Consider the following 18,110-nt stretch of genomic DNA (forward strand, 5'->3'; position numbering starts at 1 on the left):
ATTAGAATTCAGCTTGAGACAGAGCACTCTCATTTGGCTGGAAAACATTTCTTTCTGTTCTTCGCACTTAATACAGAAGGGGTCATGGAAATATAATTTGCCATTTAAGAAAGTAGAGTGTTTAAAGAAGGAATGTTATAAATTATTGTAGAGATTGGAAAAGAAAGAAAAGAACCTTCATAAAGAGCATGGATGGAGGTGAAGAACCACACACAACCGGCTTTTTATCCATTAACATAGTTCATGACTGATCAAAGTCATTGGAAGAGAAGTGATTTGAAAACATGAAGCTCAAAAGTAACACAACTCTCACGATTCACAAAGTAAACTTCCCTCTCACTTGGAAATGGAAAATGAGGTCATCAGTTCCTGCAGGTCAAAAGATTTCTAGAATAACATGGCTTACAACATGCTCCCTTAGAGACTTGTTATTTCTGCATGACTAGATGTTCTAGCGGATCAGAGCTACATATGCCGTTTGACAGTAAAATCCTGCATAAGGCACACGCCCCCCTCCCCTTTTCTTTTCTTTCAACAAGTATTTGTTATTCCAAATGTTTACTGATACTCAGAATAAACAGCAACAGCCATAGTTTTTCTAGTTTTTCTCCACTGAACACAGCTGACATGCAGGCACTTTTCACAGCCTCAGCCATTTATACAATACTTGTATAAAAAATATCCTTGCCCCTCTGCTTTGCAAAAAATAAAATGCTTATTTAATTGAGAGGAAAAAATGCCTACAAATAGATTAGGGTGGGTCTAGAGCTTAAAACTTAGACTGGAGTTGAAATTCAGACTGGATGATACTGAAATCTTGTTGGCCGTTGTTTTGAATTTTTATTCAAGAGCATGGATGATCTCATGAGATCATCTGGAGGGTGTTTATAGAGTGCTTGATATATATTAACAGTTTTGGTTGGTTTTTTTACATTTTATTTGTTAATTTACATATTCTCTACCTACAAACCACCCAATATGTGAATTTTCATGACTTGTATGCAAATATTAAGCAACCATTATTTAGCTCAGATGAAGATATTCAGTCTTTTCTTTTTAATCTACATCCTGCTTTTAAATCCTTTGACTTTTTACACTTAAATCTAAACATCATATTTTCTATTAATTATTCTGACTGAAGTAATCACTAGTGTTGATACACTGATTACTAAGTCTTCTTGATTAAAGCTCAAAAGGGAACCAAATTGCTACCAAATGTGTACTGGTTTCCATTTTTCATTTTTTCTTTCAAGGACGCTGACAATTTCAACCAGAAAGATTTGCTAACAATTCCTTACTGCTAATAGGAGTCTTGAGTTTCTTACTTGCCTGATCTGGAGCAATACCATTTATTTCCTCCAGACCAATAAAATAGAAGGGTACAGCCTTGGCTCCTGGCCAGCTTCACCTTGGCCTTCATTCTAGTGTTGCAGGTGAAACTTCATTATATATGTGGACAGTTATTTGTACTTGCAATTACGTGTCTAAGTTATCAGCTAGAATCATGGATGTAACCTTTGGCATAGGTGCAATCCCAGCCCTTAATATGATTAAAATGCACGTACCTGAACATTGATTCTTAATACCTGGTATTGTTTCCAAATAAACAACGCACTCAGTAGAGAAAGAGAACAGGAAATTTTCACACCAATGAGCCATGTCAATTTAAGGAAATTCATAAACATGAAATTTAATTAAACTGGAAAAAAAGTGGCAAAAGATTATTACACTTTCAGAGCCCATGAGATGAAATGGATAACAAAAAAATAATATATAATTATTGGTATAAATAGAGATGGAGAGAGACAAGACTGCTAGAGAAGAAGCTAAAGGTACAAGGTAGAATATATTCTTTTGCACAAAGCATTACATAAACATCTCTGCTCCAGTTATAATCTTTCCCCTCCTGTTATCCACTGTCTCTTAGTTGCTTTTCCTACTGTTTTTTTTTTAATCCCATCTCAGTTTGCCATTGTTTTCCCTCTTGCCATTCTTATGGTTTTAACCTGCAGCCCTTGACTACAGCACATTAAGCCTAGTGTGGCATCTTATCTTATCTTTTCTAAATCATTTTGGTTTAAAAAAGTCTTTCAGAAAACTAGAATTGAGATTCCTTTTTTTTTTCCCAGAACAATAAGCTGATCTGTCAGAGGACTTCTTCAGAGGGTACTTCATTATTAAACTGAGCCAACTACCTTAGATGGAAGTGGCTAAGTAAAAATGGATGATTCATAAATAGCTGTGCATGCACACAATCCAAATCTGGGGCTTCCTGCAGTGATGGTATTTATTGTTCTCAAATCTAAGCCTTCATGCAACGGCCAGTGAATCCAGGAAACTGAGCTGAAAAAGTCATTTTAGATTTGTCCACTTTTTTTGCCAGACACAAGCTTGAATTCTGTTTGGAGCCTTTGTGCATGATGGTAAGAGGCGACTGCTGTTCCTTCTGCTTGTCATCTCTCCCTCCTCACCCCAGCACAGCAAGTAATCTAGCGGCTGGGGAGAAATGAAGTAGGGTGGACAGAGCAGGAGGGTTTTCTGGAGAGACAAGGAAAAGACAGAGGTTGGGGTTTCTACTTCCCTTCCTTGTAAACTACATTCCAAAACCACTGTAAAATCTCTCACCTCTTTGTGAAGTGGGAAAATAACATGTGCTCTGCCTGCCACTGGTGCTCAGCCTCAGACCAGTCTCAGCACCTTCAGGATGAAGCCTACTCTTGTGCTTGAGCTTACTCAGGGCTGCTGGCCTCCTCTCACCAGGAACTGGACTGAGCCCATTCCTGGTTGCAACAGATGTCGGAACATTCATGCTACTTATGTTCCCCTCAATGCTGATGGGGAAGACGGAAAAATTGCATCTCATCAGGATCATTCAGCCATAGAAGTGTGCTGCTTTATTCAGTGCCCCAAAAAAAAAAAATACAGGTTTACACTGACGTCAGAACTGCAGTGAATCCCAGCATGCTGTTGGAAGCTGTGAGGGCTTATAAAGCCTCCAGACTCACCAGAGACGGACTCTGTTGGGCACAGACACAACTGGGGAAGCAGAGCAGAAGCCTCCTTCCAGGGCTCCTGGCATCCGTACCAGCACAGATAAAGCTTTATGCCACTGGGAACACTTTGTGGGTAAAAGTTGCGTTTATTGGATTGACATGACACAGGCGCCTCTGTTTTCCATAGAAAAGACAGCAACTGGAAACTGAGCAGAGTATTACACAGAGCTGTAATGACTATGTACGCTACACAACATTCATCATTGCTATTGAAGACTGACTGGGACCATAATAAATACACGACTATTTGATATATGTCCTCAAAAAGGTCATCCAGAAGCATATCCTGGGAAGCCCCTCCTGGCATGAAGTGCAAGACCAGCCAAATTGTTTTAACTCACCAGTATATTTTTAGAGTTCATTTAAAACATTTTGTCATGTATATTCTCCTTTAAAGAATGATACATCACCACTGACAGTCAGTGCATACTGTTTTCATAGCCTAGCTTTCATAAATATTATGAACAAATATCACAGTGGTATTGTTATAATGAATTACAGTGATGTGTTTCTTGAGAGGGTGCCAATGACTGGTTTATATCCTCCGTGATGTTAGTGTCATAAGAAACGTGGCACAAATCTTTTCCCAAGGTTCAGCAGTATCTTTAGGCCAATAATGCTACACATTTTTTTTTCTTTTTTTAAACAGTTTCCTCTGAACATTGATGTATAGCCTTTTAAAATTTTATTTTAATATGGTCAATGATCTAACAACACTTATTATGTTTGAAGTTCCTTTATTGTAATCTGGAAATAATTTTCATCTGACTCTCACCAACAGCCAAACATAATAAAGTATGTATAAGCCAAATAATGTTACACAGAGGCTCTCGGGACTACACGAGGTTCTCATACAGTCGTACCGTCCCGCACCGTCAGTTACGGAGTACTGCAGTACAAGTAGAAAAGGAAGCACTGAGCTTGTCCCATGTACTGGTATCTTATCTGGGAGGGAAAGAACATTTAGCAATGCTGCAGAGAACCCTCATCAGGTTCTTGTTTGCATACCTGTGCATTAGAGGCTGGGGACAAGCTTTGAGCTTTCCCTGGGGGTGCCTTGCTCCTCGTCACTGTGCACTGTCTCTGCACTAGGACTGGTGCCTTGCCAGCCCCCTAACCACCTTTCCAGATGGACCGCTTCCTTCAGGAATGATGTGCCAGCAAGGCACTCTTAGAGAGACATGGCTGGATGAATGTGAAATTCATTTTTATAAGATCTGTGGGGGGGGGGAAAACGTCATATGTTTGCCAGCTGCTTGTCTTGAGATAGGCTTGTAGTTGGAGCCATTAAAAAACATAGGATTTTTAACTTTTTTCTTTTTCATGGTTTGTAATCTAGCCTACCCTGTGAGAACAATAGTTCATTTAACTCCAGCTGTGTTCCACCACATCCATTTCAATAATGTTTGGTCTACTGAACATACATAATTAAGTACCTGTGTGTTCTGAAGTGGCATAGATATTTTGTCTTAGGGTCTCAGAAAAAGTTCTGCACAAAAATATACTAAGGGGAAATTATATGCAAATGTATGCCTGGCCATGGCTGAAATGGCAACATTTGCTAACACATACACTGCGCAGTATGGTAAGCCTTTTTTTTAAACATACAGAATAAGATATAACAGCAATTACCTTTGCAACTTTGCTACTCTACCAAACACGTTAAATGCTGCCTTCAGAATAGTAACTCACCCATAAGAAATTCTAAATAGCCTCACTCTTTCAGTATCCCAAGGAGTTTTGGATTTCACAATGCTCATTCTGATTCCCACACAAAGATATTTCTCTCCTTAAAAAACCAAAAACCCAAATCCCCCCAAAATGAAACCCAAGCAAGAAAATTTCCAGAATGATAAGGAGATCAAAAGTAGTGAGCGAAAACAAAAGTCTTTGCCTAAGAGAAAGAAAAACCCTAAGGGGCCCAGAGCTGCATTTTTTTAATTTGACAGGCATTTAGAAGTGTAATTGATGGGGCAGTTAACATGGCTCTTGACCAAAACAGTTCATATGCGATAGCAACGTCCCATTTATAACAAGCCAAAAATCATGCTAATATATATTTCATGAAAACACAACAACTTCATAAAATAGGAGAAAAAAGATCCTGTATGTTAATAAATGTATTACACGTTTCAAGTTTGAAGCGCTATATTGTTATTTCAGATTATTTCTACAAATAACCACATGGAAGACATTTTCAAGAGCTCCCTCTTTCCTCTGTTGCATTAGACTATGCTACCTTTGCTACAAATGCGATAAAGCAAGTTGTCTACAGTTCAGGTTTACAGTGGAAACCAATTGCCTCCCACACGGGGGAGAAGGAAGACCGGGTCATTTATCAAAGATCACTAATGCCTAAAGCCATGGGTCACTTTTCAACCCAAAGGATAATAGTTTTTCCTTTCAACTACAAATTCCAGTCTAGACGTGCTTTATGATAGCTTTTGAACGGCGTTTTTGCCTAAAGTGTGCTCCAGCGTCAGCTACCCTCATCTGAGGCTTCTTTATATGAACCCAGAGCCACCTGCCTTTCACAGGCAGCAGGAAAGCCTGAAACGGACAGGCAGAAGAGTTCCTCAGTGCATTGATTTTTTGCAGGCTGGTGTTCATTGACTACCTTTCTGGCACCTACAGCACTTATAAGTAAAAAAATATATAGAATCATAGAATCATTTGGTGTTATTTTACCCTGGAAATATTGGTTACTATAGTAAGTATGATGCATAATGAATCAGAGGAACAGAGACACATACAATAGAGGTGTGCCTCTACAGCTGTTCTGTTCTGCACTCGTAGGGTGTGGTGAGCTCCAGAAAAACGTATGGAAAGACAGTTGCTGCCACTGAGATCTTCGAGTCTAGCTCTGTCATCAAGCCAGACATGCCATAACTTGATAGTCTCTCCTGACAATGTTAACTGGTTGCCTTATGTTATACAAGAACTTTGGGCACACCATAGTGAAAATTAATCTCAGTGTATCTGTGGCCCTCTGAGACAGCTTGCTACTAATTACAAAGCTTACATTTATTACAGGTGCATGGGGTCACTGTTGACATTTCAGCTCTTAATGGCCTTTCTTCAAGTACACACCAGGGCACAGCATGTCTCTGTTGTTTAGCGCCATGCAGGTCTCAAACCACCAGCGGCACCAGTCATCAGCCAGCAGTGACAAATTCACTAGTTGCATTTAGATTTCCTACTGTATCTTAACAACTGCTACAGAGAAAACCATAAGAAGTGAGTACTCAGTTGTCCTCTACCAAATGACTTCAAAAAGTTAAAAAATAACGCACCACACTACCTGCTACATGGCAGCAGTCTGAGGTGACTAAGTTGAAGTAACCTGAAGGCTGTGTGTTTCCCTCAACCCTCAAAGCAGAGCTGAGGTTCACTGACAAGACACAGCGCAAGTTCCCTCTGCCCTACTTTTCTTCCCTCTCCTATAGATAAAGGACTATCATCTCCAGGAGCTGTCAAGTTCTGCAATTTGCATAAACATTAATTTCCCAGAAAGACAGCAATTCTAGCTTAGAGTGGGTCATGTCTCCAGGCTACGTACCAGTTAAACTAAGTGTCCACGAAAAAAAGAAAAAGCTCTCAGATACCAGCACGTGGTAGCTGTAAATATTAATTTATGAATCATGACTAACTTGGAAAATATGAATAAAGATGAAAGCAGTGAAAACAGTGACTGAAAATTTTATGACTGAACATGCTGAATTTGATTAGTTATGATTAATGGGGGTCACATTCTGTTCCTTGTAAATAGTTGAGTAATTGCTGTAAATCCATGAAAATATTCACAAAAAGTGAAAGGTTTTAGCACAAACATCAACCCACACAGGAAATATGTAATGCATTACTACAGAGCTGTTCAAAACCTAAATTCTTTACAGCTTGTGACATTATAACCAGTTTTCCCTTCAGTTTCTGGTATCATTGTTCATTTCTTCACTCAAACATGATCACAAAGCATCCCTGTGGCAAATGCAACTCCAGCTATGTGAAAATTATTATTAAAAAACATGCACACACTGTTGTCTAGTTTGAATTTTTACTTTTAAAAAAGTGTAATCACTATGTTCGTGGATCTAATATCACTGATGTATCAGCTAAAAGTAGCTGGCGCTAAAATGAAGACATGTCAAGAGGCAGATCTTGAAAGTGGCCTTCAGTGCTTGAACAGTAACACAAATGTCTGCACTGAGTTTCATTTGGTTAGAGAAAATAGGCAACAACTTAGATATACCCACTTTTGTCACAGAGAAATCTCTATGATGTCACACTCAAAACATGGTCAAACAGTCTGCAGGGGGGAGAAATTAAAGGTCCCGTTTGGTCTGTCCCTAGAGCTTGGAGACCGCTTCTCTGCCCCTGCCACCCACCAAGATGTCCATCAGCCTGCTGGCCCTCAGTCAGGAAAACTCCTCACCTTGCTCGTCATAGAAAACTACACCTGTTTAGGCTGAAAAAGTGTTCTCCTTTTCAAAGCAGAAAAGTTTCTGAATTCTTATCTCCTGCCACCTTACCTAAGGAATCCTCATAGACTCTTCAGGCAGACTTTACAGTTAAAGTGTTTTAACTCTGTCTCCAGGATCCAAAGTCCAGTGGTGATTTAACACCCTCCCAGGAGTCCACACTTGAGTTCTTCAAACATAAAACGTAACATGACTGCTGCTAAAACGTGAAGATGCAGCAAGGCGTATTTATCAAAGTCATTTCCGTATTTGATGAATACTGCTAAGCTGTGCAAGCAACATTATCGAACTGTATCTGCCTTAAGTTAAAAATATCAGCCAGCAAATGCCAGACACAGGGTATAAGAATGTTCCTTGTTGCTGCATATTCACTCAATCAACTCTGCAGACAGGAGCATAAAGGACCCACAGGGAATATCTTTCAGCTCTCAGGCAAAACTTGGGCTGGTTTACTGAAGCACCAAAGGTGTTTAGGTTCTGAAAGCCTTTTTGTCTCCGGAGACTCTCCTCTCTAATGAAAATCTGAAAGATTTGCATTGGTTTTAAATCTTTTCAGAGGTTTTGTGTTTTCTGCTTCCACTATGGCTAATGACATAAGTTCTCAAAGTAAATAAAAAAATTTCCTATGTTAGCAATGAAAATACATTTTCATTCCAAGTGAATTTGTCTTTTTTTTTCCCTCTCAAAGCAGAATGTCCAACTTTAACCCTTGACTTCAGTTTTCCTCATCTGCCTTGAACAGACTTGCCAAAATTTTACCAAAAAATGCTGCTTTCCATATGGGAAACCAGGACAATTTCCCTTTTTTCTTGTTCTTTGAAACATCTTTTTTAAACACATTTCTCCTCAGTATCCTTTGACAGTGGTGAATCTCTTGTTTCCTGCAGAGACCCCTTGAATGCGTCTTTCCTTCAAGCCTATTATTGCTGCTGCTTGCACCGCCCAGGACAGGCTAATGTCCCCAAGTCAGTGACTCCTTTGCAACACTGTCAGCCAGGAGTCTGGGTTAATCAGAAGGCATCACCCAAGGCTAATGCTTGGCAACCTGGGCACCAGCATCTCTTGTGAGTGCAAAGAAACTATTATTACCTGGTGATGTTGCAACATTAGCTGAACTGAGCAGCTTATATGGGGTGCTTATGAAATTAATGACTGTACAATTAACCTTAATTTTACTCATCAAATTGATACAAGGATTCAGTGTTGTCTTCTTAATCCACAGAGTAAGTCTTTGTCACTGTGTCCTCTCATGCTCAGGGTGCTTCTGCGCCAGAAGGGAATTGTCAAAGATAGGAAGAGTTAGCTGGAAGTAGGAGATTATTTTTTGTGGCACAGATATCTGGGTTTCTGATGTCCAAGAAGACCCCATGGTAACGTCTGTCAGGTGAAGAGGTAGGAATTTTCACACTATATCCAGGTTGCAGGGGAAAAGCCTATAGTAACTGTCCACTTTGGTACTGTGATATAAAAGGGTTGTTGTGAAGGTTAAAATTGGACTGCTGAAAAGGAGCTGGGCAGGACTTCCATAGTAATATCCTCTAAAAAGCCATGTTCAAGGCCAAAAAGACAAGATACCAGGGCATGGAGGAGATGATAGTGTAGACAGCAGGAATTTGGCTATGCTGGGAGGCTATGCTGGGACCCAGGGAGCCATCTGGAACCTGCGCAGGATGGATGGTCTGCCTATTCGTCATAAAAACCAGCATATCGCTATGGAAAACTAAAACAGTCATTGAGAAGCATCAAACCTAGAAGCAGGGGTCAAGCCAATAGGGGCAGGAGCCCTCATTTCAGACTGAGGCAACCTATGAGGTGGTCATAACAAAAGTGCAACGCGTTCCTGAAAGAGTCAGGAGGAAAGTACGCGGCTCAGTCTCAGTGAATAAGGAAGAGTAAGTTAGACTGCCTACCATGCCAACTGAATTGCACAGGCAACAGTAAGCAATGGTGTAAGGCCAATGCTTGGAAGTACTTCTACATTCATGCTACAAGCCTAAAGAGTTAGAGAGGGAGCTAAAATGCTTGGCACCAAATGACAACCCTGCTACAATAGGCTTCTTGGAGTGTGAGGGAAGGAGGAAAACTAATGAGATGTGGTATTACCTACTTGATAGGAATGATGGCATAGGACATACAGGTCAGGGAGAGGCACTGTACGTGAAGGATATTATACAGTAGCACAGCATAAAAATGTTATGGGGGAAAAAGAAGCACAATGGAATCCTTGTAGATGAAAAGCATGAATGTTATTATTAACATAGCTGTGCCACCAACCTTCTGATTAGAGCAATGCCAGAATCACTGGCTCAGGAAAAGCTTCATGAAATTAGAGAAGCTGGAAATTTAGGTCAGGTACAAATTCAAAGAGACTACAACTAACCTCACCAGACTGAGTTAATGCTTCATTAAGATATAGAAATCTAATTTTTTGGACACGCAAGTGCTTGCTGCTTAAAAAAACCATATTGGAGTCAGTCTAAAATGGTGCACAGGACAACAGCTATTAATGGGAAAGGTCTTCTGCACTAGTCATCATCATATGGCTTAAAACTAGAAAAAGAGAGAAGGCTAAAGTCTAGTTTGTGGGTATTCAATTTCAAGAAAAGTTATGTTAAAAAAATTAGCAATTATAAAAAAGTAAAACCCAACTCCCCCTCTCTTCCCTCCAAAAACTCTGAAAGGGCTAGTTCAAAGGCCAAGAAGTCTACAGAAAGCCTGATAGCCATGACATATACTGTACTAGAAGCTTAGGTAATGTGTGTGACACAGACCAAAAAGAAAACAAAGCAGTCCAAACCGCCTCTGGACGGATGGCTCAATAGGATAGCAAAGGAAGCTTTCAAAGGCAGATCAGCATTAAAAAAACCAAAACACAACCCACCCACAAAAACACCCAAACAACAGAAAGCTTTCTGGAGCGAGGACAGAAAAATCCCATAAAATAAAGCAGCTCAAATATAAACATGAAATAAAGAGTGCTAAAAAAGAATCTGAAGACTTGGCAAATGATGCCCAAACTGATAGTAAAACATTCTTTGAACACATCAAAAGCAGGATGCTATCTTGTGATTAGTGGGACCAGTTGATGACAAAGACATAAGAAGGATGATAATGCCATCGCAGATGCTCAGTGAACTATTCATTTCCACCTTTACTGCTGAGGTTGCTCGTGAGAGCCTCATGCTTGACATACTTGTTGCAGCACATAGGTAAGAGGTTTGTTTTTTTTTTATTCTGTAATGAGGTTACAGAAGATTTAGAGAAGACCAATTAAAATCGTCAGTGGGACAGAGCAACTATCTCATTGATGTAGTGTCTCCGACAGAGTCTAGGACCGTTCCGTTGAGAGGGGAACGTCAAAAAGGAGATATGATCATAGTTTACAATATCAGAAAAAAGTGGATAACTGAATGCAAGTAGGATCAAAAAGAATAAAATCCTGCAATACTAGAAAGAGTAATAGGGGACACTCTATGAAACTAATAGGAAACTGATTTAATTCAGATGAAAGTACTTTCCAGAGCGAGTACTAAACCTCTGGAACTTGCTGCCATGGGAGGCTGCTGAGGCAGCCAGTATCAACAGTTTCAAGTGGGAATGATGCAAATTCCTGAGAAATGGCTCCATGAACACTGAAAAGACTATTCAGGTATATGGTTTCTAACATCGCTAGCACACCAGCTGTGATGCTGAGAGAGTATGAGAACAGACCGTAGAAGTGGCGAAGTTTGCATGCTGTCCCTAAACAGTCTCTTCTACGCCTCTGCTGGAAACAGAAGCAGGCTAGACTGATCATTGGTCTTATGCAGTCAGGCATTTTTTAATTATCTTTTGCACAGCTTCTGCATCTCAGCTTGTATTATATTGCCTTTTTAATTTCTCACCTAAACAGCCCGTCCCAGAACAGGCTGTGTCATTCTTATAATTTCCAGTAGATTGCCATTGCTCCTACAACTTGGGTACAGATATTCTTCTGCGGCTGATGTATGAGAAGTGTGAATGATTCGTGAGTGAATACCCCAAACCAAAAGTGATATACACCATTCCACAGCAGCAGTTATTGAGGAAAAAAACACCTTGGCATTGCAGATTTAATTCTCGATATCAAATACTTCTGTTTTTAACAAAATGTCCAGAAACTTAATTGTGAAACACGTTCTGAAAATTATATTACTATTGATTAAACCAGGACACTACAGAAGATAGTATCCTAGTGTGACCTATTCTAAGAGTAATAAAGTTGGGGAATATCGGATCACAGTTAAAAGGAGGAAATTTACACTTCTGCAGAGTAATTTCTGCATCTTCTAATATACAGTGTTGCAAAGCATACAACAACAGCAGCAACAATTACTGAGAAGATGAACACTCCATCCCAAAAGAATTGTAATTTACAGCACATTAACATAAGTCACTTGAATATGGTCATTAGCACAAAAAATAACGCAACAATCAAGAGCACCCCCACTGTCCTTCACTAACAATCAGAGGAAACAAACAGATTCCTCAGCACACATGTACCCAACTCCCATCTGGAATATCCTGTATTTCCTTTCTCTTCAGAGTTTGACGAAAGGTGATAACAGATACCACAAATCATCAGCACAAGCTCACTTATTGGCTTGATGGAAATTCTGAGCAAAAAAGATGTTGACAACAGTATCCCAACCATCTCCTTTTCTGATTTGTTGGTGCACTACAACATACAATCATCAGAGAGAGAGTTTTACAACCATTGCAATAGTGTTTTCTATTTATAACTACTGGAATGTGAATTTATGGTCTGCGAAAGGCTTTAGGGTTCTGACTGACAGCCTGGGAGTCTTTTATTTCATAAACACAACATGATTTAATAAGCAAGAAATCAGGAAGCTGATTCTAAGAAATGAACCTATAGAAAGTATTTTTCAATCTGAAGACAACCGTGCTAATAAGTCTGAGGTTATCCTCTTCATGTTGTTACGCACAGATGCACATGTGTTGCTGTAAAGAAACGCAGCAAGTTGCAGGGTTTATACAAACTCCTAGAAGGGAGAAAACGTTAAAACAGCATGCTGGGGAGACAGCTGAATCAGAAACCCACCATAAGAAATAAATGACTTTTCAAAGCAAGCATAATACATGCTTTTACTAAGGACCATTTGTTAGGGACTAACACATCGTTTATTTTCAGTGCAGCTTTGGAAAAAAATTTGCAAGGGCCATTATGGTTAAATCCAAAGATTAAATTACTAGTTTGGAATTTTCAAAACATTCTGTGCTAGTTTAACCTTGCTCCCCTTAAAGTCAAGAACAGGTTTTTCCAATGATTTTAATGGGAAAGGAACCAAAGCAAGTAGAGGAATTCCGAAAGTTCTGCCATGGAGGTACTTCAGCTTCCCTCTTTACAGGAGTATTACTTATATTTTTATGAGGCTATCTGGACAATCTGGGCTGTAGGAGCTAGCTGAAGAAGAAGTTCTTATTAGCCCAATAGGTCTAGGAGTTCAATCAAACTTTTATTTTGTTGAATTAACTTCATACAATAATTTAGTGATGGGTCATATCTTTCTATGTGCAAAAGCTGTTGAAAGAATTACATTGTTCACCTTCAGAAGCTCTCAATGAACATTACAATAGCACCAAAGTTTATACTTGCACAGGCTTTCCAAGTGCCTTACAAACATTAATAGTTTTATCCTAAAACATCCCTGTCAAGTGGGCTATACCCATGATTGCCCCCTTGCCTTTTTTTTTTTTTTTTTTAAATACAGATGAGGGAGATAAAATATAGAGGCTGTAGCAAAGAAGAACCTACACAGCCAATGCAGTCACACCATATGGACATCTGTGTCTTCAGGCCATTCTTCTGCAGAGAAAGGGAGAAGATGGGGAATTGCTGGTAAGGAAAATATTGACCAGTGCAGTTCCTTGCTAGAAGACACCTTCCTGCCTGAAACCCCACATGTTCCAGGAGGCTCAAAGCTGCACAGTAAGCCAGCCAAGGAATCCTTAAAGTATTGAGTGGGGAGAGGAAAGCAATCAGTCCTTGAATATAGGAAGGGTCTGAAACAAGCTGGACACTCAGTGAAAAAAAAGGTGAGCAAGAAATAATAACAGGAGACAGGTCCCCTTTTACCAAGGCAGGCTGAGGTTCACCTAATTTCAGCTAACAGTTCCAAGAGTCCCATCTGAGCTGGCTGTCCATCCTGCCCTTAGCATTGATGGAGAGATCAAGGCACTGCTGGGGTGCCCCTAGCTCATCCCTCCAGTTCAGGACACGTTCCAGGACAAAAAAAAAGCAGGCAGCTGAAGTTGATGACATGAAACCCACCTTGGGAGTGTCAGCTAATAATTATTTAAAGATGGGGCAAATTTTCAATGACTGATAGACTTTCTGCTAGTTCTACCCAGGACTACATGTGTTCCCAGATAGCAGAGTTGCGTAACCTTTATCTGCATTGCACTAACACCCAGTCTTGGCTACGAGTATAATTTCTGGTTTTGTCCCACCTGCACAGAACCTAGTGTAGTGGACACCTAACTAGTGTCCCAGCCTGTGATCTGGGCTCACATATACCACTGCAGTTGATAAAGTAATGCTACGTTTTATAAACTGCATACAGATCCAGGGTTAGAGATTACTAAAGGACATTAAAAGGCTGCATTATTACAATTATATTTAGTTTCTTAAATGAATGGCTGAAAAAGTTCAGTACTTTTCAGTACAAGATGTAACTTGTCCTTGAATTTGCACAGGCCATCTCCACTTCCTGTCTTCAAATTTCTTCTTGCATATGTCCTTAGAATATGAATGTCCACCACTATTCATAATCAATTGAACATACTGTAGCTTTCTCACCTTTAACTTTATACCTTTAGTTGCAGAAGTCAGTAACTGTGATGACACAACTTTAAAAGTGTTATACTTATTTTCCCAGAGGACACTGCTGCAATTTGCAACGTAAAAACAACTTTGAACATTTTCCAAAATAGCAAACAAAAAGTACATCTGTCAGCAGTGGGAACAGATATTACATTTACTTCTTAGGCACAGCTTCCTTTTGATATTATGGAGATGGAAGGGCTTGTTTTCTCAGCAGCAATTTAGAAATGTCATCTAGAAGTTTCAGAAAGATAACCCCTAAAGGTACTACATCCCACACCTTAAAAAGAAATCTGTTTTAAAAATCATCCCTGACCTACACTTCTCCCTCTGGGCACACTACACACCAGGCTAACATCTGCACATCTGTTCTTCATACCTGAGTGTCTCTCAAATGGAGAAATACACAAAATAAACTACTGTCTAAATCAACAAGATATTGTATTACACTTTGTGGTTCCCATTATCTTAAAGCAATCAGAAACTCTTGGAAATGAAACCCTATCATTAATCATATGCATTTAACTTTATGTAAAATTACAATTAAGAACCACCTATATGCAATTCATTGGTACCAAAATCTGGAAATTTGTTCAGACTGTGATTTGTGCAAGACTGGCCTGAAAAATGCGCAAGTAAGTAATATTCAAAATGGCTGCTACTGTATGATAGTAGCACCATTTTCTTTCCAGCTAGTTCAAGCAACCTATTCTGCTGCCCAGTCTGTCTCTAAACTTCTCTTTGTCCCACAAAGTTCCCTTATCTTCTGTCTCGATGTCTGGATGCCCAGCTCTCCTTCTAACTCAGTATCTTGAAATTATATGTCAGTCATATGCTGTGCATGGCTGTACGCCGTTACTACTTCTTTTTCTTTTTTTTTTTTTTTTTTCCTTTTCACCCGTGATAATATGCTATCTCTAACAAGGTCACAAAAGCTTCTGCAAAAACAGTCTAATGATATTCGTTAGGATATAAGATTTCACACAAGCATAACTGACAGGGTCAATATGCAACGCAGATGTTCTTCCAGCTGTTGCTAGATGTGATCACCACTAAGATATGAAAGAAAGAAGTAGAGGGAGAAGAATTCTAAAAAACAACCCACAGTAAATAATATTCCATAAAGGAACTAAATGCATTGTAAGCACTGGAGTCTTCCAGGCTGAACTTATTCACATTTAGTGGTGGGTCATCGTTCCTACCTCTCAATGATGTCAATATATTCTTCTCTGGCTACACAGACATCACTTTAGATTGGGAGAGCCAATGGTCTTTTGTGGCCTTTCAAAACCCTATCTGGAAGCAGAGGTTTGATGAAATTCTGGTGCCAGCTCGCTTGTGAAAGAGCCGGAATACAAATATTTTGTCTAAGACAATACCATAAAATCCAAAAGTGTTTCACAGTATAATCCAGCATCTCCTTCAAACTCCTTACAGAACATAGACTAAAACATCCAAAGGCATCCAAGCGCTGCCTGCATATCCCTGCTCTGCCTGCAAACCAACTGTTTTGTACCTACTGATACTAGTACATGGACAGCATAAGTAAGGCGGGCTACTGGGGTCTGTCCTAAAAGGAATAAATAACAATAAGAAAAGGAACTCTTAGGACCTATTGTGATAATATTGTGACAGAAAGAGCCCCCACCACAACCTATACTTTAATTATTCACACAGTATCTGTGGAAAACTGGTACTGAAATATTTCAGTTTGAAGACCTGATTTCAAAGCAAACACTTCAGTATTTTGCTGAATTGGATCCTCAGCAAGATAAATGCTAATGTTTAGCTATCACCAGGAACAGAAGGTTTTTTGGAATCTTTCTCATTCCAGTTCCCCAAACTTTGCAGTTACAATATACAACCACGCCAACCCTGTGCCAAAGGAATTTACATTAGATAGCAATGGAACAGATACATGTCTAAATTCAAACTAGAGATACTTCTCCTGAAAAATACATGAAACACACCCAGAGCTAATACTGCCTTTCTCACTCACGCTAATTGGGACCTTCTTCAGTGACTGCAAATGCACAGGAGCTCAAGCTTACCACGTAACTCTGCTTTTGCAGCTCAGTTCCTATCATTTCCTGGGATTGTCCACCATAAAACAATTACATGAAGTATTTCTGTTTGACATTGTCTAGTTCTAGAAGCAGTTCATATAAAACCCAACTCTTAACGTATTACCTTCTAAGATTATTTTTTTTTAGTACTCATTACAACAAAGTCACTATGACTTGTTCGCACAGATTGAAGTACAGTGGGTTTTTTTGGCATGACATTCTTTCCACCGACAGATCAAATAAGATGTTATTATCGCTCTGCACGTGTTCAGTGTGCTCCTAGCAACCAGAGGCACAGGAGAAGACAAGCCCTCCAGACACCACCGAACACTTCCTAGAACGGCATGAATACTGCTACATTTCCCTTTAGTTGGAATATTGGTCCAAACCACCTATCGCCTGGACACAGATGAACAGTGGAATGACTCAAAATACCAACACGACAGCTAACAAAAGGGAGAGGAAGTGTCCTCTCCAGTCAGGCCAAACATATAAATTCACCAGTCAACACTACATTAAGTATCTCCAAAAAAAAAAAAAAAAAATCACTTGAACTTCGCCTTCCTTTCAACAGGCTTAATGATGCTGTTTACAGTATTTTAGCATGTTACCAGGTTTTAATACAATAAATGTGCTCAGCTACTGTTGTAGTACTCAGTGCTTAACCCTATGACACCCCTGGCCCATCACACGTGACTACTGCCAACAGAACACACGCTCAGGGAGTTTAAATCTCAGCAGCGAACACGCCTGAACGTTTCCTCTCTCAGTACTGCAAATGCTTGCAATAAATTACTTACAAAATATAGGCCTGATTCACCACTGTGTTACACCATTTGTACACAGCTGACTTCAACAGAGTTACACTAGTGTAAAAGAGAAGTAGGGGAGGGGCGAAGCAAGCCCTGTGTGCAGATAATTAACCATCTTTTTCATTGAACCATAATATACTTTCCCCATAAACTGGCAACAGAACCAATCAGTGTACACGTTTCATTTCAAATACAAAGTAATTTTAGGAGCTAGCATTATTGTACCATTTGAAATATTCTCTGTTCTCATCAAATGATTCCCCCTGTAATTGATGTCATAAAGAATATCTGTGTTAAGCTGTCTTCATTTCCACAGTTTTCAATCCTTATGATGATCAATTATTTATATACAGACTAGATGAAAGGCAAGATTGTAATGACTCCAAGAGATTTAAGAGTGATATAATAAATCTTGAAAGCAGAACTCAAGTGGGTGATGGTAACAAAAGCCAGTACTGGACGATCATATTTTACTATTTTTAGAAGTTCCCCTTCACCCTTCCGAAAAAAAAAAAAAAAAAAAAAAAAATCACCAAAGCAGCACCTCCTCCTGCAATCCTTCTCCTTTTATGCTACCGGTAGACCTCCTGCTTCCCTCTGAGATCCCTGCCACCCTCACCCCTTCCAGCTTATTCTTCCTTAAAAAGGAAAAGTGCATGTTTGCCACCATCCATGTTAGACAAATCATTTTGGCTGCCAGCATGACCTCACTGAATGGCAGGGGAAATTCCTTGATATATTTTTTTTTATGAAGTCCTTCTTGTACAAAGTACATTAACACACCTTTATCACACCAAGAATTACTCAGGGCTTCAAAGTTTACATTTGCATCCAAA

This window comes from Rissa tridactyla, chromosome 7 (genome assembly GCF_028500815.1).
Source record: "Rissa tridactyla isolate bRisTri1 chromosome 7, bRisTri1.patW.cur.20221130, whole genome shotgun sequence".
In the NCBI taxonomy this organism is placed as follows: Eukaryota; Metazoa; Chordata; class Aves; order Charadriiformes; family Laridae; genus Rissa; species Rissa tridactyla.